This window comes from Rattus norvegicus, chromosome 9, assembly GCF_036323735.1.
Source record: "Rattus norvegicus strain BN/NHsdMcwi chromosome 9, GRCr8, whole genome shotgun sequence".
NCBI classification, from domain to species: domain Eukaryota; kingdom Metazoa; phylum Chordata; class Mammalia; order Rodentia; family Muridae; genus Rattus; species Rattus norvegicus.
Window position 1 is genome coordinate 47,019,489 of NC_086027.1, and position 27,734 is coordinate 47,047,222.

At 47.8% G+C, this 27,734-nt stretch overlaps 1 protein-coding gene across 17 annotated transcripts in view; it reads left to right on the forward strand.

Moving 5' to 3' along the window:
* Positions 1-4,575: 4,575 nt before the first annotated feature.
* The window catches only part of Inpp4a (inositol polyphosphate-4-phosphatase type I A), a 118,328-nt gene continuing 95,169 nt past the window's right edge, over positions 4,576-27,734 (forward strand). For 10 of the 17 annotated variants that reach the window (XR_005488970.2, XR_005488971.2, XM_039084230.2 and 7 more), the window contains exon 1: positions 4,578-4,813. The gene's annotated coding sequence lies outside the window, so the exon portion shown is untranslated. Of the gene's footprint in view, positions 4,814-5,003; positions 5,123-27,734 lie in introns of those variants that run through there. The other 7 variants (XM_039084233.2, XM_063267766.1, XM_039084241.2 and 4 more) reach the window with 3 other exon arrangements.

Here is a 27,734-nt window from a genome sequence, read left to right on the forward strand (position 1 = left end):
CCTAGTGTTCTCGCTCTGCAGCCCCTCAGTGAAGAGTCATGATTGGGTCATATAAGCCAAAGAAACCCTTTCTTCCTAAAGCTCCTTTTGATCATGGTGCTTAATCACAGGAACAGAAAGCAAACCAGGAAAAGCCCCTCCCCCAGCCCTTGCCTTCCTGTCCATCACCCAGGTTTGATTTCTCACGCCTTTTAACCCTCGGTAGCCGTTCCATACCCATATAAGTACATCACATACATCTATCACTGTGGAATATGTAATCAGAGAGTTAATACCAGTCATTAAGACTAGAGTATATGAACGGGTGTTTGCCTCTGCCAGGTCTAGGAAGGAAAACAGGACCGCATGGCAATTTGCTGCCCAGGAAAATGCTGCACCTTGTGAGTTTGCTACTCCGTGCACTCTGGCATTATAGAAAGACATAAGCACACAACTGTCCCTTTCTGACAAAGCACACTCAGGACAGCTATGTAGTAATACCCTCTTGTATTAAAAATAAGAACATTAACAAGCAAGCAGAACAAGAGGAAGTCTGCGTGAGTGTCAGGCCATGTCCCCTCCAAACCATCACAGCTCCTTGCTTGGTTAGGTTCCTGGCACTCCCTGGTGACTGGAGATTTCCTCAAGTCCTTCCTGTGTTGCGAGTTGGAGCTAGCGCTCTCTCTCTCTCTCTCTCTCTCTCTATCTGTGTGTGTGTGTGTGCGCGTGTGTGTGTGTGTGTGTGTGTGTGTGTGTGTGCGCCCGCGCGCGCGCGCGTGCATGCTGGGATTGTCTTCGATTCTCAGGCGGACATTGACAACTTCCTTAAGCTTACATCCCCCTTTCTCTAAGGTTCAAGGTGGAAAACTGGAGACTATTTTAACTCTTTCTCAGGCATGAGCTTCATTGTGTTCATGGGGAAATCCTTTAAGAATTTCAGAAATATTTCTCGTCTTTTCAACCCCTTCTGTCATGGACATCTCATCTCATGCATTTCCTTGTTAAGGTTTTTAAATTATTAATGATCTTTTAATATGCATGGATGTTTGGCCTGAATATATATCTATACACCACACGCATCCCTGGTAGTGTAGGTTAAAAATGGTTGTGAGCTGTCATGTGGGTGCTTAGACTAGGTCCCTGGTCCTCTGGAAGAGCAGTCAGTGTTTCTAATTGCTGAGCCATCTCTCTAGACCCCTCCTTTAAAAATTTTAAACAAGTAATTTTTTAGCATTTTATACATGCATATAATGTATTTTGATTCCCCCCCCCCCCAGTTCCTTCACAGACCCTTCCCACCGCTGCAACTTGCCCTGCCCCTTTAAGTTTTTAAGAAAGCCTGTTTAGCTCAGGCAGCTGCAATGTTAAACACTTGTGGCTGGTTTTTTTTGTTTGTTTGTTTTTTGTTTTTTGTTTTTTTAGATCAGAGAAATCGCTCCATTTTCCAAGAGAAAGTTCTTAGACATGTTCATTAAAGACAAGACAAGTCCTACCTGGGACATTACCAGACAAGTCCAGCTGATGCGAAGTCTTGGGGCATAGCCCTTTTGGTCCTTTCGGTGGACACGGGTGCTACTTTCACAGCTCTTTAGTGCTTCAGAACCCATGGTGCTCGAGTGTACACGTTTCCCAACAAAACTACTCGTGCTTATGAACATTGTGATCTAAAGAGAAAGTCCCATGCAGGAAGGTTCTAGTCCTAGTGATATTCAGCCCAGCCCTTATTTATTTATTATACATAGGTGGTTTGAATTGATAATGCTCCTCTTTACCCAACATAGGGCTTGTTAAAAAAAATAGTTTGCCTCATTTTCAGGGTCTAAAGTGGGCCTTGGGAATTTATATTTGTACTGATTTCTTTTTAATCATGCATATGTACTGCATGTATGCACACACACACATGCGAATACATGTGCGTGTGTGTGTGTGTGTGTGTCTGTCTGTCTGTCTGTGCATGTGTGTGCCACAGAGCATTCATGGGTGGGTGGTGGAACTCAAGACAATTTGCTGAAATTGGTTCTCTCCTCCCACCACATGAAGCATGGGGGTTGAACACAGGTCCTCAGGCTTGATGGTGAGTACCATTAGCCGTTACCTGCTAAGCCCAACTGGCTCCCTCATACAATCTTGAGAAGAAAAATGAAGCTGTTATTAGGGTCAGAGCCTGAGCTCTGGTAACCCTGGTAGACTAGACTCAGCCACAAATTCTTAATAGTCCAATTCAACAACTGATAGTGAAAAAAAAACAAAACACGTTTATACAGTGTGATGATACCAGGCAGAGGGACAGAATGATCTAGTGGCATCCTGTAGTACCTTCAAACCTCCCAATCCATCTTTTCCAGGTCCCAACATGAAGATTCCATTTAAGCCTAGCAGCAGATCTGTCTTGCTGAGCAGACCCGGCCAAGGTCACTCATGTTCTTCCTCATTGTCTAGTCTCTGCTGCAGTGTTCTGACAAGTCTTGAGAGATGCAAGAGGTCTCTTTCTGGGACACAGCTCCCCCTCTGGCCGACACTGGATTTCCCAACCTTTTCTTTCTTCCAGCAGGAGAGATTTATTTGTGAGGCAATTGTGATTTCTTGGATGGCATTATCTCTGTAGTTTGATGGTTTAAACAGGGTCACTCTCGCCTCCTTGGATTATTTCCATTCCCACCAAGATGTTTACATTGCCGGCGTTTGGGGATGCAATGTCAAGAATGTTGAAAGACTGGTACCCTGTGCCAAGGCTAAGTCTGTTATGTTGTCATGTGCAGGGACATGCTCATTGCCATATTTGTTGAGGCTCCGCCTTTCCTTGCTAATCTTCATTCTGCGGTGGAATGGGAGTGTCCGTCAGCACAGTAAAAAGCTGTGGAGACTTTATTTAGTTAGTTATTTTGATCTTGGGGATCATGGTGGTCTTTTCACATTACTCAGAATGTACAAGAGTCAAGGAACAGATACTGGAACCCAGATCAAAGTCTTGAATGGCTGTTGAAGTGAGATTAATGTTTATTTTTAAACTCATAAATTAAAGAAAAAAGTTGGAGGCTATTGGAGTGAAAACCCTCCTCGGCTTGATTATAAATGACGTTGCTATACAGGCCACTCTTTGTCATTAGGTTGACACAGCTAGAATCCTCTGGGAAGAGGGAGCCTCAGTTGAGAAAAGACCTTGGCAGAGTTGCTCTGTAGGCACCTGTGTGAGACATTTTCTTTTTTTTTCTTTTTTTGGTTCTTTTTTTTTTTTTCCCCGGAGCTGGGGACCGAACCCAGGGCCTTGCGCTTCCTAGGCAAGCGCTCTACCACTGAGCTAAATCCCCAACCCGAGACATTTTCTTAATGGTTGATTCAGGAGGACAAGATCTACTGTAGGTGGTGCCACCCCAGGCAGCTGGTCCTGAATTCTATAAGTAGCAGGCTAAGCAGGCTGTGAAGACTTTCAGCTCCTGGCGTTTGCTTCAGTTCCTGCCTCTAGGTTTTTTCCTGCCTGACAATCGACTTGTAACCTGTAAGCCAAATAAACCTTTTCCTACCCAAGTTGTTTCTGGCCAGTGGTTTACCTCAGGAGAACAGAAAGCAAATTAGGACTCCGGCCATAAAATTTATTATCTGATTGTGGAATGCTTTTGAGAGTGAAAGGGGGGTTTCTGTTAATAATGTTACCAGAAGAAAATCAGCTATACTGAAGTCACTTGAATTTTAGAAAAAAAAATAGGACGATATTTTTAATTTTTACAAGCGTGTTTGAGTTTCTTGGTGTTTGGTCTTAGGGTTAAGGTTCAGTCAATATTTTCTCCCGCTCATCTGAAATAAAAGCATTTGGTAATAAGTTACTCTTTAGAAGATAAAAGTGGGTGTGGCGGTGTGTACCTGTTATCTTTAGGGCACAGTGGCAGGATCATGAAGAGATTGCAAGAGATAGGCAGCCTCAGCTACCTAGTGAGTTGGTGACCCTGTTCAAAAAAAAAAAAAAAAAAAAAACAAAAACAAAAGCAAAAGACAATCCCCCCTAAACCAAATCAAGACAGAACAGAACAAGCAACAACAACAACAACAAAGAAGACAAATGATGGATGAAAAAGCTGAAAGGTGTTTTTGTTTAGTACAGTTAAGTTTCCCTTCCTCAGGTAGAAATGTTGTTTCAGCAGAGTTAACACACAAACATCAGAGGCAGGGAGACCCTGTCTCAATGGAAATAAACAAATAATACAATAAAATTAAACAAACGTATCTCCTGAAAGTTCTGACTGGTCTTCCTCCCTACAGGAAAATAGAATTTTGTGGAGGAAGTGTTAAGGACCGTTTTTTCTTGGGTAGTACAGGTCTGGAAGCAAGTGTGTTCAAACGATTGCAGCGCGTTGACGGCCATGCCTACTGAGTGATGGATTAGCTACACCTGCACTTCTGACCTCCACTGCCTTTCTGGAATCACTTGTTCCCTGGGCAGGAGCCTCAGGGCTTGTGAAGGTGGAAAAACCTCCCACTCCTGGGTGACATCACAGGAGAGGGGTGGGACCTTATGGGAGGAGCGGCCTCCCAAGGGCGGAGCCAGCGAGGAGGGGGCAGGGCGTCAGTCAGGGAGTGGGGCGCGCATGCGCGGTGAGGGGGCGGAACCGGGGCGGGGCTGTGTGCCGTGTTCTGAGAGAAGGTGGTGGCAGGATTCGGGCTGCCAGGGAACGGCGGGTTCGGGTCTGGGGTGGACGCCACTGGCCGGAGCGAGCCGGCCAGAAAACAAGTCCCGTCCAGTCTTCAGGACTGGGCAGCAGCCGGCGGGGCGGAGGCCAGGGTGCGCGGCCCGGAGGACGGAGGCTGGGACTGAGCAAGTGTCCGGGCCAGGGCGCGCCAGGTAGGTGGGCCGAGCTGGGCCGTGCTAGGTCCAGTGGTGCCGGGCTTAGCAGAGCCAGCTGGGTGGCTGGGAGCTGGATACACTGGGGATTTGGCCGGGTGGCGCCGGCGGTTGTCATGGCAGTGGCACAGCCTAGCGGTTCTCTGGCCGCGTCTTTGGAGCGCGGTCTTAGACTTGCGGTCCCCTTGCCGCGGGCTTCTCGGGGAGCTCTGTGATGCTCTACATCGAGCCTGCCGGCAGCATCTCTACTGGATCCCACAGGCATCCAACGCTGGAGGCCTCGCGGTATCTCGGGTGTCAACACACCGGGTAAAAATAAACATGCGTCTTGGTGGAAGACACCGACTCTGCGTCCTCCCAACTCTTCGAGCATTTTTCTGTCCGCACATCATCCAAGACAGGATCTCCCTCACCTTTGCTTTATGTATTTTATATTCTTCTGGCTTTCCTAGTGAGCGAATTGAGGCCTGAGAGGTTTGCAGGGATCTGTGGTCGTCTTGTGCAAAGCCAGTCATGAATGTGTAGGCCACGGAAACACTCAAAATGTCAGACACAAATTTATATCTTTGTGGGCGAAGGGAGGGAGCGTTGATGGGCCTTGGTTTCTCTTGCCCCTTGTCGCCTGCCCTCTGACATTACATAATGGTGGGTTCCTCCGGGCTGGAGTTGTCAGTTCATGAAAATGACTCTCTGGGTAAGAAGGAAGTATTGGCCATTGTAAATCTTTGCCTCTGAATGTGTTTGGTGTTGAGAGATTGCCTAAGAGTAGAATGTGATTTGTCACCTGCCAGTTAGGGCCTCTGAGCCAAGGGTATGGGGGTGGGGTGGCATGGAAATTGGGGTGTTGCAGTGATATTCTGCTTGGTTCACTCCTGTGCCCCGTGGGTTCTGTGGACAGTAGGGACATCACAGGGCTGGGGACACAGCAGGCTGATCTGGGAGTAAATCCTGAAGATTCTGTCACTTGCTAACTCAGGTTCTCAACGCCCTCATCTGTAAGAAGTGTCAACAGAACCTCATTTGCTGAGTTTGTTTTGAAATCCAATTGCCGGTGTCAGGAAGCGAACAGTTAGCTATAGGCTGTCCTACTTAAGCCTAGTTGCTTGATGAAGATGGGGAATTTTTTTGCTTTGGATCTGGGCTAGGGCCCTTGTTTGGGGAGTACATTGACAAAAGGCTTCTCCTGGATAATTTGGTTCTTTGAAGGGGACTGGTGCTCATTCGAGGAGGTCTGCCTGTGGTGGTGTCAGGAGATCACAGTGTTCCCCGGGTGGTGCTGCGTGTGGACAGTGTTGCCAGGAGGTGTTCCCTGTCTCTTGTCCACATGATATAGAAAAGAGTCAAAGTCACTAGGATGGTCCTCATAAAGACTGGACTTCCTTGAGTGGATGTTGGGTAAATATAGAGAAACCTAGGGCTGTGTTCCTACTGTGAGAGCATTTGTCATCCTTCCTTAACTGGTCTCTCTGGCTACTTTTCCTTTCAGAATCTGCTTAGGTAATCCCTGACCCTCAGGCAGACTCAGTTTAGGCTATACATTGTAGTTTATTCCATTGTTTTGGAAACTGGGTACTTTGTAGCATTGCTGTTAAAAGATCAATATTGGTTGTCAAAAATCACCTTAAGGAAGTAACACGGGAGCTTTGTATGCATGATGCTGCCTACTCTGGAGAATTCTCAGTCAGCCCCTGAATGCACCAAAGGAAGGGACTAGGCAGCGCTGGGGACCAGCATCCATCTCCACCAACTTCCACTAACTTCGCCACTAACTTCCATCTCTACCCTATGGCTTAGCCGCTCAAGAACTCAGAGTAGAGGGGAGACTTTCCATCTGGGCTGTTTTATCTTAGTTTGGCATTTTAATGAAAAACTCCTCCTCAGCTCCATTTCCAGAGAAGCTCTCAGCATCATCAACTACTTAATGGTGTCAGGAGGCTTCGACCCACACTGTAAACGGCACAGTTCTGCAGCTGGATTATCTCAGGTTGTTCGATTGATGTTCGAGAGACTGGTCCTGGGGGCAGAGGCTCTGGGCAGAGCATGATAGGGAGACGGTATTCACTCCTTGGGGGTTTGCTTCACTTTGCCTGTCTCTCTGTGCTTAAGCAAAAGAAAAGGCTATCATGAACCAGTGCTTAGAAACCCCTGGACTGCTCCCTGCTCTCTTAACTAGTATAAAATATTTTAGATGCCCTTGGTCCAGATTCTCCTAATGTTAGCATCTCACTGTGTCTCTGTTAACTTTCTCTCATGGTCATGTTCTCATGGGGTAGAAGGAGGCTTCAAGATAGGGTTTCTCTGTGGTGCCTTGGCTGTCCTGGGACTCACTGTAGACCAGGCTGGCCTCAGACTCACAGAGACCCACATGCCTCTGCCACCAGAGTGCTGGGATTAAAGACTTATACCACAACTGCCCTGCTATTTTTTTTTAAATAACTTAATCATAACTTGATGAACTTGATGCCTAGTACCCTGTACCTCTAAATATTTCTAGATGGATTTCTTTCTTTTTAAATTTTATTTAAATTTATTATTTTTTCAACATGCTTTCATTGATTCTTTGTGAATATCACATCATGTAGTCAGATTATACTTATTTCCCTATGTTGGCCCCTACCCTTGTGACCTCCTCCCCAAAGAAAATAAAAAATAAAATTTCAAAGTGACAACAAACGACCCAAGTTCAATTTGTGTTGTCTCTATACTCACTGGAGCATGTTCAAACTCCCAGTGGCCTACCCCTTAAATAATGCTTCCCCCCTTCTGTACCCAGGCCAGAAGCCATCAATGGTGGGACATCAACATCTTTATCACACTTTTTAAGAGTTTTGATGGCTTCCTGTTTAGCCTGCTACTTTTGAGGGTTGGGGTGGGGGCAGGGTAGAGGCTGTCACAGAAGCCTGTGTCTCTCTCAACTATGCATCTGCAGTCATATCACTACAAGAGTAGCTTCCTTGTTCTTTCCAGTCAGCAGGAGCACCGATCATGGGCTTTTGAGGTGAATTTCTTAAAAATGAGACATTCTGGGGATGGGTGTGTGGGTGGGTGAGAGAGCACCCTCTCAGAAGCAAAGGGGAGAGGGGGGATGAGGTGAAGAACTCAGGGTGGGGTGACCAGGACATTTGGAATGTAAATAAATAAAATAAAAAACTAAAACATTCTATGCATACAGTACTTAAAATTCAGGAAATGGACATTGACACTCTGCAGTTCTTTAATGCATAGGTCTTATTTAATTCTTGGAAATCGTTCCAGTGATATTCTTTAAAGAAAACCCTACCCTAATGTATTATCTTCTGTGTTTGTTGGTGGCTACAGTCTCTTTTGGTGTTTCTTTGTATTGAATTGTCATGTTTGACATTGACATGTTTGAAGACTGCTGTTTTAGAAAATGCCCCTCAATTTGGGTTTCCTGATACTTGGATTCAGGATTGTGCTTCTTACAGGAACAGCGGACGGAGTTGCAGCCTTGTCAGATGGCAGAGACTGCCTCCTACCTCATTAAACTTGACACTAGGCTTGTTAGCTTTGATACCTGGATGAGGATGCTGTGGGCCTCATTGAGAAGTTACATTTTCCCCTTTGTGGTTAATCTGTATCTCTCAGGGATGTAGGACAGTGTTACTATTACTCCTTATATCCAGCCATAGCTAGAGCCCATTGTTGCCTTTCATGTGAATCTTACTAGAGTTGCAGGGATTTTCTAATAACTGTTTCCTTCTACATGTATTAAAAAGAATATCTTTTTTTTTTTTTTTTTGGTTCTTTTTTTCGGAGCTGGGGACTGAACCCAGGGCCTTGTGCTTCCTAGGCAAGCGCTCTACCACTGAGCTAAATCCCCAACCCCTAAAAAGAATATCTTTTGACCAACAGGCACTTACTTTTTGAGTTCCATCCATGGGCCATGAAATGTTGCCTCATTTATTAGACTTTAATCTGTTGTTGTTATTATTTCTTTATTACTCAGAAGTCCCAGAGTTGGCCTTTGGGGCCTTTTGCTTTGAACATTTTCTCATCATTCTTTTAAGGCCTTTTTTTCCTTTCTGGCTAAAAATCTTTGAGAGTGTGTTTGTATTTTCCTTACCCCAGCCCCAGAACCAGCTGTTTCCAGAACGCTCTTCCTTTCATGGAGAATGGCTTTAGACTCCAGGATGCCAGCTGTAGTTGTTAGTGAAGGTGATGTCATCGCATTTGTTTATGCTTGTATCTGCCACTGAGTTCTGTTAGTTACATGGCCAGTCTTTGGGTCACAGGGCCTCGAGACCTTGTCAGTGGACCAATGCTCTTGTTCAAGCTGGCACGATAGTTCAGCAGGTAGAGGCACTTGTCTGACAACCTGAGTTCCATCCTTGGTGACTCAAAATAAAATGTGACAAGTTTAAATTGCAGCTCACATAAACCTAAGTGTGGTCACATTACATACCATTTCCTCTGATTTGCCTTTTCAGTTTCGTGCGGTGTCCCAGAGTGCTGTCTGTGTACTGATGTGGTGTGCTTATCCTTCTTTGAAAGTAGGGCTTCATATTCCACAGTAGATGTGTGCTGTAAGTCATTGTACCATCTGGTATTGTTGGGCTTGTAGGTCCTTTCCAACTTCTGCTGTAAAAGCCCATTAACTGTAGAGCAGGTCCTTTTAGCGCCCATCTTTCTATCTTGTAGGCCCCTGGTAGCATCAGTAGGACAAGGGGTATTTGTGAATGGTTTTCCAAATTACTCCCCAAGGAAGTCTCACTAACTCAGAGCCCTTCCATTATCTGTTTCCCCTTAACTCTGTGGCATTGACCTCTTAATTCTGCCAGTCTAATGGCCTAAGCAATGTTATTTTTTTTTTACCATGTCTCCCAAATGGCCCAAATCATTGAATTCCTTTTTATGTTAAGGTTTTTAGCTTTTCTGAGTTACCTGTTCATAGCCTTTGCCTGTGGTTTTCCATACTAGGTTGGTCTTGTATTACCAGAGAAGGTTTCTCAGCCTTTTTTGACCACATACATGCCAGACCTAGGCTGTGTGTCCCCAAGCATCCTCTGAGAGGTCTTGTCAACTGGACAGCTTCAATCTTGAAAGGAAGCTAAGAGGAGGTAGGGTCAGACACCTGCCTGATGTCATTGACAGAAGTCAGGTGGGGTCAGAGCCAGTCTGTCCCCCTCTGGTGCCGTTTCTACTAAACTACTTTATTTCCATCCAAGGATTGTAAGATTTCTTCTTAGAACTTCGTGCACTCTTGGCTGAATGTCCCAAGGCCTCCAAGTAGAATATTCTCTCTATGCCCATTTATCTGCACAACTGGGTTGATGGTGTTTGTCCAAAACCCTGACCTGCATTCAGCCTTTTATTATGAGGTTGTTCAGTGAGGATCCCCTGGTCAAAGAGGCTCATGCCCTCTCCTCATAATAAGAATGAGATGTCTGTTTTCTGGGACAGAGTCGGGAAGACAGAGAAGTGTCCTCTGATCTCTTGAAGGAGGGGTGAGGACACGGGTAGAGGAAGTGTTTGTCCCTTCCAGTCCCCATTCCTGGGACCTCTTCCCTGCTTCACACATCTGGGAGTCCTCCTGATCTGCTTCCCACAGCACCCCTCCTGCTGTACCTGATTAGGTGGGGTGCCGAGGTCTTCTGAGAACACCCATGCACTTGCAGCTCTGCACCTCTGGCCACAGCCCTGTGCAGCTGGGTTTGCTGTTACGGAAACTGTCTGCTTGGTTAATTCACTCTAGGGTGTGGGCCACTTTCTTTCCTCCCCTGCATTGCTTGCATTTTAAATGATTTGTTTTCTAATTCACTGACGGTTTTTAAGACTGATGAGCTAGGCATGTAAATTCTGGACATCTGAAGGAGTCCGTTTAGGCAATGGACATCTCTGAGAAGAGTATCCTTTCGGGAAAGGGGGATGCTCTGGATTAGAGGGGATCTGGCTGGGATGCTTTCAGTTGCCAAGTAAACACAGCAATGTTCTGGTGTCAGCAGCTCAGTAGTCTCGGCAGGGACCTAGATTCTTCTCTCCTGTCTTGGGCTGCCTTCACTGCTACTGTTGCCTCGTGATTGCAGGATGGTTGCCAGGGTTGGTGGGACTCAGTGTTTTGATGCTTCTGTCAGGCACAAGGAAGGAAACAAACAAGCCAGGCACTCAGTCTTGCACCCCAATCTTTCTCTCTGCTCTGGGGAGTGGGGGGGGGGGTGGCACAGGATCTTGTGTTTTTCCTAGATTAGAATGCTGTGTGCTGATTGGTTTAGACCAAATTTACCCAGGTATTCCTCAGACCAGTAGCACCATAACACCTGAGAGCTAGTTGGAAATGCAGTGTGTCAGCCCCACCCAGGTTCTAACTCGGAGGCTGGGATTGGGACCCAGAAATTCTCTTCTGTAAGCTCCCCAGGTGGCTATACTGCAAGGCACATTAAAAGCTGCTTCCTTCTTTTAACCAAGACTACCCCAGATGGAAATGGGACTGGCTTTCCTTAAAGGGAGAGTAACGTTGGGTGTCAGCCATGATGTGAATGGACAAGTGGTTAGGGACTGCAGGAGCCCTTCCCTTCTAATCCCCTCTGCTCTGGTCCCTGCTTACCCACCCGATTTGCTTTTGCCTCACTTTGTGCCTGCATTCTGCCAGCTCCTGAGTGTGGCCTGTGTCTCCCCTGTAAACCGGGAACTAACTGTAGACTGCATCTCAGCCCCAGGTTCTCTGTCTTCGGCCCAACAAGCATGGAGTCCACTGGGCGTGTCACAGGCTGGCTCCCTCTGCTGACAGACCCCTGAGGGCATTCCTGAGTGTGTTCTAAGATGTGAGGTCCCTTGAGCTCTGCTACTTCTGGTTCTCCAAAATTGAGTCGGCAGTGTGGGTAGCAGGGGCTCGAGAGGGGTTTGGGGAACTGGCCTGGAGGCAGCCCAAGTGATGGTGACTTTCAGTGGTGGCTGGTAGCACTCTGGTTTCGCTTAGTGTGACGGTTGTGTGTCCCTGTTTCGCCAGCACAGTTCCTGCTCATGTCTGGGTGAAGTAACAGCCACCACACTGTGCTCAGAGCGTCCCAACTTTGTACACTTTCCCTGGAGTTAGGGAGCTGAGGATGTCTAGTTCTTGACCTCTCAACTTAATGCCTCATCTTAGTTCACCAAAGCAATGTGAAAAGGAGACTCATATTACACTCTAGGCCCTTTGTACTGATACTAGAAAGAGGTGGCCAGAGAGCCTGGAGGAGGGGCCAGTGTGTCTCAAAGGGTGGCCATGTTGAAATTCACTTGAGGTTGTGGTCAGTACTTTATAAACTTTTTGGAAATAAAGTAGCAAATATTGAAAGTGTTTCCTACAGGAAGGGTAAGCATTTTTTAAATAAAACAGTTATTTGCATGTACATTTTAAGTATTTGGAATAATGTGTCTCTTGCTGGGTTTGGTAAAGAGTTGTCAAACCTTAAAGATGTGTGCAGGGGTAGACTAGCTACAAGGAGGAACAGACTCTGTGTGCACACATGATCCTTTCTTAGGGATAAGACCTTCGACTTCCTGAAAGCATGGGTGTCTAACTCTGTGTCAAGCACAGAGCTAAGAGGGAGGGGCAGCAGGGCTACTGAACAGGCAGGCAGCTGGAGGGAGCTCTGCAGCCTTTAGTCTTTCATTGTGCTGTGGTCTGTGGTTGTTGGCCACTTAGGCCAGACCCTCACAGTGTATGAGTCTATGTGGGCACACATGCCATGGCACACATGTGGAGGCTCACTTTACAGTGTTTTCTCCCCAACGCTCCCCTTTAAAATGGCCTCCAAGGGCTAGTTATGGTTGAGGCAAAGGCAGGCAGATCTCTGTGGGAGGTGAGCCTAGGCAAGTTCTGGGGTAGCTGGGGCTGCATACTGTCTGAGAGAGGGGAGGGGAGTAGAGAGGGAGAAAGGAGTGATGGGGAGAGAGAAGTGCTAACAGGTCTGTTGTCTGTCCTGGGACAAAAATGTTGCGGAAGAGTGGTGTTGAGAAGTGGAGACAGCCAGCAGGGGCCAGGGAGCAAACTGAGTGAAGGAAGGGGAGGAGCCCGGGTCCACCATCTTTCAGTTCAGTGGTTGCTGAGTCAGCTGTTTTTCTGGAACTCTGCTGAAGGCTGTGAGAGTCTGTCACTGAGTGCCGTGAAGTATTCAGCATCTTCACATTTCCCCATACTGCTTTGTGTTCTACACGAAAATGTCAGAGGAAATGGTCCTATCACGTGACTGGGCAATAATGAAATAGGGCAGAGCCTAATTAGGCGAGGCTGCATGATAAGAAACGTCTAGGTGGCTTGGTTTGAAGAAAAGAGCGAGGTGAGTGAGTGGGTTGCTCTTGGGTTAAGCACCCACTGAGACCATGTCCACAGACAGGAACAGGCTTGTGCTTTTGGATTTTGCCCTCAACTTACCTGACTCGGTGCTGTTGTACCTGAACCTCCCTCTCCTCCTGCCTTGCCCATGTAGGGGTGCTTCCTTTGGTTTCTGCCTCCCTCTGAATCTTCCGAGATGACCAAATGGGGTGTGGTGACTGAGGGTTGTAAGGGTGAAGTGTTTGTTGCATGTTCTTGATCCACTTGACAGTGGGCTAATGCACACACGTACCACACGCACATGCGCGCGCACACACACATAAGCACACACATGTACACACTATGTGCGTGCACACACACACCACACAATGCACACACACATACATGCACACACAAGCACACATTCATGTGCATGCACACGCACACACACAACACACAATGCACACAGGTACCACACACACACAAGCACATACATGCACACACTCATGTGCATGCACACGCACATCCCCCCCTACAAGCACACACACATGCACATACTCACGGTGCCCATTTGGGGAAGTACTGCTTTCCTGCTCTGTCTCCCCGGACTCCAGCCTCTTCTCCTTTCACTTTCTCTGGCATCACTTTCTAGAGAAGTTCTGAGTCTTGTAGACCAGGAGTAGCAAGAGTGAGTAGTGGAGAGGGGCGGTGTGCATGGGTCACGGACCGCCTCCCTCCTGTCCCTCATCCCTTCCTGCAGAGGCTCTTTCTTATAGTTCCCCACCACTCGGGGCAGCACTGCTGTCCAAATCCCATGGGCAGATAGGACTGCTCCACCCCAGCCTGCATGCATGCTTGACCTCTGCTGAGGTCTGCTCCCTTCCTGGGGGACAGATGCCATTACCCGAGTTCTCCACTCACCTCTCCGTGACCTGTCCCCTACTTTGGCCTAGGTTACTTCCCTTTTTATTGTATTATTTCTGATTGACGCCAGAGGGTACACAACATTTCAAACAAATTCATGATGATCTGATGAGGCTAATGGTCATGTCTGTCACTGTTGTGTTAGAACATTCGCAGTCTTCCCTACTCGGTGTTTTGAAATATGCAGTTAATTGTTGTCAACATCATGAGCACATTGTGCTGTACAACGTTAGAAGCCGCCATTCTGGGCAACTGAACCCACACATTCACCAACTACACAAGCTCTTCCTAGACTCTAGTAATCATTGGTGTATTGTCTTCTCAAAGACATTTAAAATAGGTTTATCTTATTTTATGTATGTGAGTGTTTGCCTCTTACGTGTCTGTGCACCATGTACAGGCAAAGCCTGTGGTGGCCCAAGAGGGTGTTGTATCCCCTGGATCTGGAGTTACAGATGCTGTGAGCTGCCAGGTGGCTGCTGGGAATAGAACCTGAGTCCTGTGTGAGACAGGTGGTGCTCTTGACCTCTGAGCTGTTCCCCAGCTCCATATTGATCTGTCTGCTTCTTTGATGTCACCTTTAAACTTCCACATAAGAGTGTACAGTATTCTATATATACATAAGAGTATACAATAAGAGTGTGCAATATTCCACATACACATGAGTGTACAATATTGTCCTTCCTGTGCCTGACACTTCATCCAGGGTCCTCTTGTGAATGACAGGGCTTTTTCCTTTTTTATGGCTAAATAATAGCTCCCCACCCCCGTGTTTGTGTGTGTGTGTGTGTGTGTGTGTGTGTATGTGTGTGTGTCTGTCTGTCTGTCTGCCTGTCTGTGTCTGTGTCTCTTGTTTAGTCTTGAACTCCTAGGCTCAGCTGATCATCTGGCCTCAGCCCTCTGAACACTGGAACTCAAGTCTCATTTTCTGCCTGTTTGATAACTAATTGGGGTGAGATGACACTTCATTGTGGTTTTGATTTGCATTTTCTTGATTAGTGATGTTGAACATTTTCTCACATGCTTGTTGATCATTTGTACATCCTCTTTTTAGAACTAATCTCTTCATATCAGTGTGTGTGTGTGTGTGTGTGTGTGTGTGTGTGTGTGTAGCCCAGAGGTCCAAGTCAGACACCTTTCTCTGCTCCTCACCTTGTGTTTTAACACAGGGTCTCTGACTGAACCTGGATCTCACCATTGGCCAGCCTGGCTTTCCAGCATTCTCCCGCCTCTGCCTCTCAGCACTGAGATGATAGGTTGGGTTGCTGTACCTGGCTTTTATGTGGGTGCAGGGGACCTGAACTCAGGTCCTCCTTGCTTGCATGCCAGTTCCGTTACTTAATGAGCCATTCATTGGGCCAGCCCCTGGCTGCCCATCTTTGAATTGGGCCATTTGTTATTGGCTTATTGGAGTCCCTGTGGACATCAGCTCCTTTTTACTGTGAGCTTGCAATTTTTTTTTTTTTTTTTTTTTTTTTTGTCAGCTGCCCATCACTTTCTTCACCCTGCTGAAATGAGGGTGTTTGATGAAATCCCACTGGTCATTTTCATCTCTTGGCATATAAAAAATTGTCCACCCTTATGTTCTGAAGCATTTTGTTGTTTTCTTGTAGTAAATTTTTAGTGTTAGGCAATAAGTGAGTTTGACTCCTTCTCTGTGCATGGGTGTTAAAAGTCTTCCAGCTCTGGTTGTCGGAGACACTCAGCCTCCCCAATTATGCTCTTGCTGCCTTAGTAGGAAGCCTGTTAGCTGCATGTGTGTGGGCTGCAGCTCTTCCACTTGTGTGTGTTTTTATGCAGGTACCATACTGTTTTGATTACTCTAACTTTAGGGTATGTTCAAAAGTCAGGTGTTGAATGATTTCGCTTTGCTCTTTTTGTTAAAGATCAAGATTGCTTTGTGCATTTCGTTACTTTGTGGTTGCCTATGACTCTCACGGTGGTTTTGCAATGTCTGTGAAGATTGTCACCGGTACTTTGGTGACCTAGCTTCTTTCCTGATTCATTGCAAAAGGAGAGTTAAAGCTCTCAGCTACAGCACAAGTGATTAAAGAGAGGCAAAGACCTCAAATGGAATGTTACTAGGTGGGTGCTGTCTCTTCTAGGAGAAGGATCAGGAGCCCAGGACATACTCAGAGGTGAAAACATTAGTCATGGGTCTCTCTCCTCAACACTGCCGTGCACACAAGTCCATGGGCTTTTACTTGAAGTGCTAATAGCCTAGTTCGTGTCCACCTAGCCATCACCTGAGATGTGTTCTGAGGTCATTGTTACAGGTGCCTTGGAAGTTTATGATGTTTTAGAGAACCTTTCTGAGAGGAGGAAGATCTTTCTTTTGAGTCAAATTAATGATTTCATCACTTTTAAAATTAGCCAAATACTAAGCTAGGTGTTAATTATTTGGTCAAAGATAAGAGTCAGGATGTCCTGGCTTTAAGAGAAAGAAGCCGTCAGAGCCAGCAGTGCCCGTACATGGCTTTGGTACTGACCTGGCAAGTGGGTTATCCAGGGTGTCAAGTTATCCTCAGTTTCTCAGAGTCCTGTATAACACTGGCCCTTTGCATTGGGGATTTGCATGGGGATATTCTGACTCTGTCAGGGTGCTAGGCTACACTCCGTGCTGCCCAAGTCTGTCAGCCAGTGTAGATTCAGCCTTTTGGTAACTAAGAGCTCTACGCCATAAGACTCATTTTAAGCAGGATTTACTGTGATGATGGAGGTGGAGGGCAGCAATTACTGCACCTTTCATTCACACTGGGCATTGTGGGGTTTGACCTGTGTTATATACTCAAGGGCTAGCTGACTAAGAAACTGGTAGGAATCATACTGTTTTTCTCCCAGGGTGACCAGCAGCCATGGCTTAGACCGTGAACCTAAGGTCATGGGCTAAGAAGTATAATGACTGAAACCAGGGCCTGTTTGTACCCCGAACCTTGATTTGCCTGCACTAAATAAGCAAGTCAAGCTATGTTTGGGTGGCAAACAAGAGTTTGGTATGTGAAGCTTTTTGGTCTTGCTAGTTAGGCAGGCCAGAACAGGGTTGGCAGCTTTTTACAGGTTTGTCAACTGTGAGTCACATTAGGGAGAAACTGTTTTGTAAAGTAACTGCAACAAAGTGGATCTTGTTGTGCTCAAAGGTCTTAGGGACGTGTTCTTACCCTAGCCTGCAGCCCTGGGTAGACTGAAAGATGCTTTATTTAAAGACTTCTTTGTGGAAGCACGGACCAGTCACCAAGCTTAAGCCTGAAACAGTACTGTTCTCATCCAGCCCTCAGCAGGCAGGCTGTCCATACTTTGTGCATCGGATACACAAGGAGAGTGGGGAGGCCTCTGGGATTTGGCATGGTTGTCTCTGACAGAAAGACTCAGAAGAGAGACTTGGTCAGAGTACCGTTTATTTGTGTTTCCTGTACTGAATGTCGGAGTAGGTGGTCAGAGCTTTTGCCCTGCTGTCCTCAGGAGGAGGAGGCTGAGTATGTAGGATGTGGTTTACGGGAGGTCAGTGTGCAGGCATTCCAAACACTAGAGGTGCAATTCAGTGGTAGAACATGTGCCATGCCTGTCTAGCATGCACGGAGTCATGGTTTCATGCACTGCAGCAGAAGAATGTAATTTATTAGCTTTATTAGCACACTTCTATATCTCTTGACAGGAACTGAAGGTCTGCCCATTCCCAGCTGCAAGGGGTCAGGTAACTCTGTCTCGGGGCTGCTACAAGTTCCAGACTTGTTACTAAGAATCAGGAAAGGGACGACACTGTCCACAGTGCTCTGAAGTCACTGAGCTTTCTGAGTGACTCCAGAACTAATAATGAAAATAGAGAATCTATAATGACTGTTTTCTTAGCTTTTAGGGTCTCCTTTCAATTTTACTTTTACAACAGGCTGGAATGGTCCAATGGCTCTCTAGCCTTTTCTGCCCTGGGTGTGGGGGAGGGGTGCTGCTGACCCACAATGAACAGGAAGATACATCTCTAGCCTCCCAGTTCTTTGGTGCTTGTGATGCCCAAGCAATCATCAGCATTATTTTTAGACCATTCTTTCCCAGTAGAAACATCACCCTCTACCCCCTTTAGAAAAGGAACAAAGCACTTTGCGTGAAGGCTCTTCCTGTCAAACTTGGTGGGAATCCCTCCTTCACCCTGTGGTTATCTCCATGTCTCTCGGAGCTCACTTTGTCTTTGCCTGGTGTCCCAGGTGGGCATTGGGCATTCACGTGTTGGACGCTCTGTGTTTTTGTTTAGTGGTGGAAGCACAGGCTGTTGGGACAGCTAAACATGCATCCTGTATGGAGAAAGTGAGGCTAATCCAGGAGAGAGGTGGGTCTGATGCCCACACTTCCCCTGGTGCTCGTAAGTGAGAAAACTACTGCTAGGGTGCAGAGAGGGAAGTGCAGAGGCTGAAGTCCTTGAAAGTTCCTGGCGTGGCCACTGGTTGTCTGAGACATACCCAGGGCTCGGCAGAGACATACCCAGGGCTCGGCAGAGACATACCCAGGGCTCGGCAGAGACATACCCAGGGCTCGGCAGAGACATACCCAGGGCTCGGCAGAGACATACCCAGGGCTCAGGAGAGACATACCCAGGGCTCAGGAGAGACATACCCAGGGCTCAGGAGAGACATACTCAGGGCTCAGGAGAGACATACTCAGGGCTCAGGAGAGACATACTCAGGGCTCAGGAGAGACATACTCAGGGCTCAGGAGAGACATACTCAGCAGGCCCTTGGAAAGTATCTCGGCTTAAGATGGCAGCCAGCACAGCCTTGATATCAAAGCTCTTGATTTGTAGTGATCTCTGCATGTTTGCCTCAGGTATGATTTGATCATCCATGGGTCCTAGGTCAAAACCATGGCGTGTTTAGGCAGAACATTGTCCTTGGGGAGCCATGCTCCCTTGGGGGCAGGCTGAATGTTACAGGTCTAGATTATCCCAGCCAAGGAGTCCAACTGATGGGTTGACCCAGTCAGGCTCTTGACCTGAGGCCAGCAGTTCCAGCTACAGGCAAGGTCAGCATTCTGGATGTCTGGCCCAGCCTTCTGCCTACCCTTTCTCACCCTGGTGGAGAGGGTATGTGGTACAGTTCCTCCTAATGGGGTTTAATGACCTACTGAGGGGTTGGGGGAGCTGGGGGTGCTGTGGTAGCTCATTGAGAAGCAGCCTAAGACAGAGTACTCTGGCATGGACAGCCAGCAGGTAGTGTGGTGAGGGACTGACTCAGGCACCTATGTTGGAACCCCCTGATCTGCTCCTTCTACTGTGTGACTCTCGAAAGACCACTGAGGACAGGTGTCCCCCAGTGGGATTCACAGGCATATGAAGATTACCAAAGTTGTCTGGGGATACACTCCATGAACATTGTGGATCTAGGATAGGAAAAGGTTTTCAGTGACCTTCAGGGCAGACAATAGCTCGGTTTTCTTGTGTCACTGGAGTGTCTTGCAGTGCCTGCCATAAGTGTGTAGTCAGTGTTTGTTGAGTATTGAATGAACTGAGTTAAGCAGCAAGAAAAGCCTTGCCCTCCTTGAGACAGCCTCTTCTCAAAGGTTTATCTAGAGGTCTCCTTCTCCTCGAGGAAGAGGAAGTTGGGGCCAAAACCTGTGGCCCAGCTCTTGTCTTAGTGAGTTCTCAGGCTAAAACCAAACTGTCACCTTGTGCTACTGTGAGGGTCACAGAAGCCTGTTCTCAGCAGTGGCCTTTTAGCCCTTTAACCTAGGTGACTAAGGCCTGGGAGCTTTCCTGAACCTTTGGGTCAGAAGATGACCTGCTTAAGGGCCGGGCCATCTTACTTTTTAACTTCAATCATGTTAGACTCTCCCTAGCCCCCACCACATAGGTATACAAGGGACAAGAAGCCTGGGTAGGTAAGGTTCAGGGACGGCAGCTACCTCCCTTACTGAGCTCAGGGTGGTCTGTGATCACCACACTTTCAGTTTTGAATGAGTGAGTTTATTAAATTTATAGCAGACCAGAGTAAAATAACAAATAGCAAGTGTGTGTATGTGTGTGTGTGTGTGTGTGTGTGTGCGTGCGTGTGAGTGTGCACACACTCGAGTGAGCACATGTGTTTCCATGCATGTGTGTGCAATGGATAGATAATAGCAAAACATCATCTGACTAAGAGCGAGCTCCAAATCCCCACAGTAAATGACTGGGGAAGCCCACTTGAGCAGTCAGGGAGAGCTCTGGTTAGTGCCGAGTGTCATCTCTGGTGAGACATCCAAGTCAAAGAACAAACAGCAACAGTAGAGATGACATTATCATCTCAGGTGTTCACAAGGGCTGTGGAAAAGTCGCGGACTCTGTCTACTAACTGGGGTGCAAAGTTTGAGGCTTTATTCATCACACATTGGCTGGGTGTGGGTGGTCCGTGCCTTTAATCCCAGCACTCTGGAGGCAGAGGCAGGCAGATCTCTGTAAATTTGTGTACAAATCCTGGCCTACATAGCAAATTCCAGGCTAGCCAAGGCTACATAGTAATTCTCTTGTCAAAATAAAGCAAGCAAGCTGTTTGATATTCATTCTTGTGATTGGAGGAGACCCTTGCTCAAATTGTATCTGTGCTCTCCCAAGATTGCTTCTTTGTCCCTTTCAGGGCTGCCCCTGGCACTGAAGGCACAGTGGTCCTCGATGGCTGTGTCTCTCTCGTGATACAGCTGAGCCGCACCGAAAGGCATCCAGGGCTGTACAGAGTTAGAGGTGAATCTGTCTCTGTGAAGTGGTAGAAGGGGACCTGCTCTGAGCAAGAATAGTCTCCCCCTCCAAGCCATATGTGGAGCACTGCTGACTGAGGAAGAGGAGAACCCCAGAAATGTGGGTTCTAGGGTAGTAGTAACCCCCAGGGCTCACTGAAGAGGGATGGGCAGGTTGTGCTGCTTCGGTAGCACTAGTGTTCTAGTAGCCACACCACCTCTCATGGAGTCTGTGTCCTTGGTGCAGTGCAGGCAGAGAGCACAGTGCTACCTGTGAGTGGTGGTTATGAAGGGTGGCTTCGGAATAAGAGACTATGCGGAGAGTGGTGTCCTTGTGTTCTGCTAAGCCACACTCCAGCCTAAGATTCCGAGACCTTGTGAGTTGGAGCATGGGCTTCGCTATTCTATCTGTGGTGTGACATAGGAATGAGCTCCACTAGGAGCGGAGAAGCACAGAGGGCAGCTGATGCTGTCAGCAGCGAGGCAACAGTGGCCGTTGCTAGCCATCATGGCATGGCCCTTCAAGTCTCTCACCTGTGGAGGTGCCATGGCTCTGAGACGACTCGTTGACAACCACTTGGCTCTCATTTAGTGACTTTGCACTAATGTCGCATTTTGGGAGTTATTAAAACCTGCCCAAACTTATCCTAACTGACAAATTTGAAGTTCAGTCAATAAAGTGCTGCTGTGCAACTCTGGGACTAAAGTTCAGTCCCAGAGCCCCTGTGGCAGTGCAGGGCCTGGTACTGTGCACCCATGATCTCAGAGCCGGGGAGGGAGACAGGCGTTGCTGGGCCTGCTGGCCAGCCTATCCAACCTTTATTGAGCTCCTGATTCAAACACAAGGCACATGGCCTCTGAGGACTGATAACCGAGATTGACATGTGGCCTCCGTACTGCACGCAGGAGCATCTTCATGCATGTGTGCACCCATACACACACCCCTCCCACTTATTTGTCTGCACACACACATACACACCAGTGCGCATGCATGCATATGCACATAGGCACATTATAATATACAGCACAACAGATGGCAAAAGTCTGTCTCACCTCATCCCTCAGCCACAAGATCTCTTCCCTGCAGACACAGTGCCATGTGGTTTGTGAAACTGTGTAAGACATGCATATGTATACATTGACCACTTTTTCACACCCATAGTACCATACTCCATCCTGAGTGCACTCCACTTTCATTACTGTATATCAGTAGAGCACAAGCAGGTTTGCAGTCTTCTCTTTGGGTGTATCAGGCTCTCTCCAGCCTGTGCTTGCTTGCTACCAGTATGTTAGCAGTTAGAGACTGGCCTGTACCCTCTCCCCCTCCTCTGGGCTCAGAGCTCTGTAGGATTGAGCATCACCCCGGCTGCGAGGAGAGTGTGGGCTTGAATTAGCACATCTGCGTTTATTTCAGTTGTGAACCTGGCCTATGACTTTTGGTCTATTATAGAGGGCAGCTAATGGTTAGTTGTTATTCATTCTAGTGTCCTGAATAAACTTTGTCAATGATGTCTTTGGCCCCAGCTTTAGACAGTGGCTCTGAGGGGCTTTGTTCTGCCTGTCTCCAGTGGAGCAATGCCACGTGTGTAAGGAAGGACCTCTTTGACAGCCAGGAGCAGAATGGCCAGGCTTCCTGCAGCAGCGTTGTCTGGCTGAGACTGGTATTGACTGTGTGCTCCTGGTGGATCTATGGCTTCAGTCAGTGTAGACTGTGTCTGAGAGCAAGGGTATCATAAATCCACAGCAGAGCAGTGTGAGGCTGCCATCTTCAGTTCCTGTCCTGAGAGCATGGCGGTTCATGACAGGTGGGTGTGGAAGTCGTCACAGCAGTGTCACGGGAGCAGAAGGTTTCTGTGAGGACCTTCAGGATTGTGGTGGAGGTACTCTTGGACACACACCTGCCCATTACTCATTTGCTTAGCAGGTAGTTCTGGGGGCACAAGGGAAGCCACTCTTGCAATCCTAGAGATAGGCCAGAGAGCAGAATGGATAGCCATCTGCAGAGAACTTACAGGTATACGCCTACGAGAACGCTTTGAGCTCCCCTGGGTGGGACTTAGGGGAGATTGGAGCCGTGCATGCCTGTGGACAAGTAGAAGCTTGGCACCCTTTAGGAATTAGGCCTTTTGGGGCTGGGGATTTAGCTCAGTGGTAGAGCGCTTACCTAGGAAGCGCAAGGCCCTGGGTTCGGTCCCCAGCTCCGAAAAAAAGAACCAAAAAAAAAAAAAAAAAAAAAAAAAGGAATTAGGCCTTTGGGGTCTGCTCTGTGTGGTGCTGGTGATGGGGACACTAAGAATACTGAGCTGTCTCTTAGCCATGCCTTACTCTGTGTACCCACTGTCAGCTTCCTGCCCTGTGAGTATCAGCTAGCTTTGAGCACAAGGTCTGCACTGAGGAAACCCAGCCCTGACCAGAGAAAGGGTGCAGAGATGCCAGGTCAGATGGTGGCTTTCAAGAAGGGAACAACTTTTTCTCTTGAGGTTTGAGGCCCCGCCCTGGGCTTGCTGTGGTAGGGCTTTTGTGGCTCAGTGAGATGTAGGACCATCAATTATCAATCACATTGTAGGCTAGGGCAGAGGGTTAGAGCCAGGTGGCAGATTCCTGGGACAGCACAGCCATGATGTCGAGATTAGAGCAGGCAGCAGAAAGGCTGTCAGGGCCACAAGACCTCATCCTTGAAAACCCAGAGGAAGCTGAGGCTGCAGTCTGCAGGGTGGGGCGACTTGAGAACAGTGTAGGAAGTGGAATTCTTGCACACAGTGGGTTTCAACATGTGGACTCACTCCTCAAGAAAGAAAAGAAGAATTGGGGTGTGTAGAGCACAGGCTAAAGAAGTCAGCAGAGGGCTGGGAGGAGAAGGAAGCTCTTCACATGAGAAGATACTGCAGAGAAGTCTGAGGGTCAAATGCTAGTCAGTGCTGTCTTCTGCTTATCAGCCTGTCACTCCCAGTGGGTGCCCTTACTGGAAGGGTGGGTGCAACTCCCCTCTTAGTGGCTGAAGGACCCGAGATGAGGAGGGTCTGCTCCTTGAGATCGTGGCACAGCTCATCTGTGAACTGTTTGCATTTAATCATAGCAGGCCTGAAGACAAGTGACTGGTAAAATCATGTCCTGTGGAATGAGCTGAGTCGGTAGGCAGCCTTAGGACGCTCCTAGACAAGCCACACAAAGGAGCTTTGGTTTGCAGAGCAGAGCTTGCCACACAGCACCATCCTTCCTTGGAGAGAGACTTGGTCCAGGGAGTGTGGCAGGGCTCTCTTTGGTAGGTGGGATTTCTTGAGTTCCTACCATGTGCCAAGGAGTGTAAGGGTTGCTTCATAGCCACTTCCTGTCTGGTTCCCTGTTTTCATTTCCTGGGGTGGCTTTTACAGCAAATGTGACTTAAACCCCAGGACTGTTTTTTCTCACTGCCCTGAATGGAGGCCTGAAGGTCAGAATTCACATCAGTAGGCGATTGAGGTATCGGCATAGCTATGTTCCCTCTGTAAGCTCTCGGGCATGGTGTCTGAATTCACACTCACACACTCACACACTCACACACTCACACACTTACACACTCAGCTAGAGGGTCTGTAACAATGGGGTGGTTCACTTTTTCTGTTAAGGGCCAGATAAATCTTTCAGGCTTTGTGGACCACTTGGGTTGTCACGGTTTTTCCACTGTGGCACATAAGTATCCTGAGGAAGTGTGTGAACACATAAGCACCCCAGAAGGTGTGTGAACTGCTGAGTGTGGCTCTGTGCACTAGAACTTTATATCACAACCAGTTGCTGGAATTTGACCCTGAACCTGTACTTTATCTGACTCTTTTGCCAAATTATTTGCTTTTTTTGAACATTTATTTTGTGCATGAGTGTGTGCATATGTTTTTGCTGTGTACATGTGTGTGTATACCTGCTATAGCATACAAGTAGAGGTCAGATGATGACTTGTGGGGGTCAGCTCTCTCCTTCAAGCATATGGGGTCTAGACTTGGTGACAAGCACCTTTACCCACTGGGCCATCTTGATGGTCCTAAACTATGATTTCCTTCTTTTTCCTCACCCCTGACATTTCTGACACGTCCTCTAACCCCACAGAACATTCCATACTCCACTTCCAACTGGATGCTCCTCTTCTAGCCTCAGGCGGTTGGGCCTCACTGGTTCTCAGCCCCTTTTCTTTCCCTCAGAGGTCCGCATGGCTTGCTCCTAGCTTCTTTAAGTGGCCGAAAAATCACTGTCTTGATGTAGCCTATTCTGAAAACCAGTGGAAATGGTTTAAAGATCACCAACTGTGCTTTTCCTAGCACTTGGAAGGCAGAGGCAGTTGGATCTCTGTGAGTTAAAGATCAGTCTACAGAGTGAGTTCCCGGCCAGGCATGGCCGCACAGTGAGACCTTGTCTCAAAACCAGCAGGAGCTGGAGAAATGGCTCAGCACTTAAAAACATTTGTTTTTCTTGCAGAGGGACCTGGGTTCAGTTCCCAGTACCCATAGTGTGGCTCACAATCACCTTCAGTTCCAAATGACCCGGTCCCCTTTCCTGGTCTCTGTGGACACCATGGATGTAAAGTGCACCTTCGTTCCTTTAGTGCGTTTGCATACACTCATGTACCTAGAGTAAAATGAAATATGCCTAATAGCAAACAAGGTTTTAAAAAGCTGGTGGTGGCACATGCCTTTAATCCCAGTACTCAGGAGGCAGAGCCAGGCGGAACGCTGAGTTCAAGGCCAGTGTGGTCTACAGAGTGAGTTCCATGATGGCCAGGGCTATACAGAGAAACCCTGTTTCAAAACAACAAACAAGGGTTGGGGATTTAGCTCAGTGGTAGAGCACTTGCCTAGCAAGCGCAAGGCCCTGGGTTCGGTCCCCAGCTCCGGAAAAACAAAACAAAACAACAAAGAAAGAAAAAACAAAAACAAAACAACCAACGATCTTTAAAAGGTGCCCTGCCCGCCCCAGGCTGCCCCGGCAGTCTTGGCTGAGGTAGCTCAGCTGATATGGCACGGATACAGGGTGGGAGTTGCACAAGGCCTGCTGTCATCAGGTTTCTCTTAACAGGCCGGTGACCATGTTTGCCACCAACTGCCTGTGAGTGGAAGCAGGATCTGGTGCAGCTGCTCTGGGTGAAAGTTGCAGCCTAGCCCAGGGCAGGTGAGGGGACCCTGCAGAGCCTGCTTCTTGGTGACAAAGGTGATTTTGTTTCTCATTCGTAGCTTTTTAGTTTTTGGAGACAGTTGTCTTGGAGCTTACTCTCTAGACCAGGTTGACCTCATTCGTGTTTGTTTTAGATGTCTAAAGGAGATAGGCTATAAGGATATTCTGTGTCTGGCTGGTCAGGATTAGACCAACTGCAGCATATAGGATTGTGGCTTCTAGGAGATCTTTATCCCCTACCCCCACCCCAACTTATCATTGTGTGGCTCTTCTCAGGAGACATTCTGCCTGTTCACCCCAGATAATGTGCTGACCACAGACCAGAGAGATGACTCCTCCCAAGTCTAGCACAGTGAAGCCATGTACTCGCTGGAGCTTCTTACAGAGCATGGTAGAGAGTTACTTACAGGAGCGCTCAGCACTCAGAGGCTGCTGCGTCTCTGTAGTTCTCTCGGCACACTTTCCAGGTAGCTCTGGGATAGGCTGGGGAGCCCCCTTTCCCTGGCAAATGGCTAGTTCTTACCCAGCCTTGGGGATGACCGTGTGAACCTTTTACGTTCCAGCTTACTTCCTCGAGTGTTGGGAGCCTCTCACCAGGATGGAATTTTTCAGTTGCAAATAAATTGCTGCCTAGGGTGGTTTTAGTCTTGGTGGGACTGGGCTCTGGCCTCGGTAGAACAAGCTGGCTATGATGGCTACAGAAGGACACAGAAGCAACTCTCTTCTCTATGTTCCTTAATTCTGGTCTGTAAGGAGGCGGAGGGCACAAGCTGTACCTCAGAATGACTTTCCCTTCCCTTCCCTTCCCTTCTAGTGGGACATAGGGCCCTGTGCACTTGGGCCTTACCTGGGGGGAAGCTTAGTGAATCCTTTTCTCTTGTGGCCTGACACCAAATGGAGACCCGAGGAGGGCGTGGTGGACAGAGTGTGACACTGGCCAGGGTGGTTCAGGGCCGTGCGCTCTAAGAGTTGTGTCTCCTATGTTTCTGTTGGCTGTAGCCTTGCTGACCTGTAGCTTCTGAAATAAGACTGGTTTGGGTCAAGTTTTCCATTTAAAATTACACTAAAATTAACGTTTACTGCAGATGTTAGAGGCACTGTGTGTGAGTTGTGTGTGTGTGTGCGTGTGTGTGCGTGTGTGGTTCCGCTCACTATGGATGACATCTTTACCCAAATTCTTTGAGAAATATTGCTTAATCATTTCCCTTCAGCCCATGTCAGGAAAGAGAAGGGTTGAAAATGTTTTGAAAAAACTTTTATTTAAATTTGTCAAGCACAATCGTATGAAAACATAAAATTAAATATGTAACAGGTGGGAGTGTGTATGTGTGTGTGTGTGTGTATGTGTGTGTTTAAGTTGCACCTATGGTTTTTAGGGTACCCCCTAATGTGGGGCATTGTGATACATGGGGAAATGTAAAACCCTGGTGGATGGATGCAAGTTGCTATAACAGGTTCTGGACTCTCACCGGCTGCTGTTTAAGGCGAACTGGGCACAGACACTTGATGTTTGCTCACTAAGTGGTTTGAGCTGATTTGAAATGCTGAATCTCATGGTTGGGGAGCCTCGGCCCCTCCCGTTAACATCCCTTAAGTGTTGAGGACCTCTAGGATACTGTTGACCTTTCAGACAGATTTACCCTAACCCTCCTCAACGCCAGTGCTGTCCAAGAAGCCCTGACAAGACTGATGTCACGGCAGTGCCATGAGACTCAGGACCATAGACCCGGGTCCCTCGTCCATACCACGCTGGCTGCCAGGGCTTCCAGGCTGGGTGTGAGCTGATGTAAGAAGAAACGAGCATGGGTGGCTCTGGAGAGGCCCTGTAGGTGTGGTGTTGCTGCTGGGACTATGTCAAAGGCCTACAAGGAAGGTGAGAGGCCACCAGGGCCCCGTTCCCATCCCTTGTTTTCATTT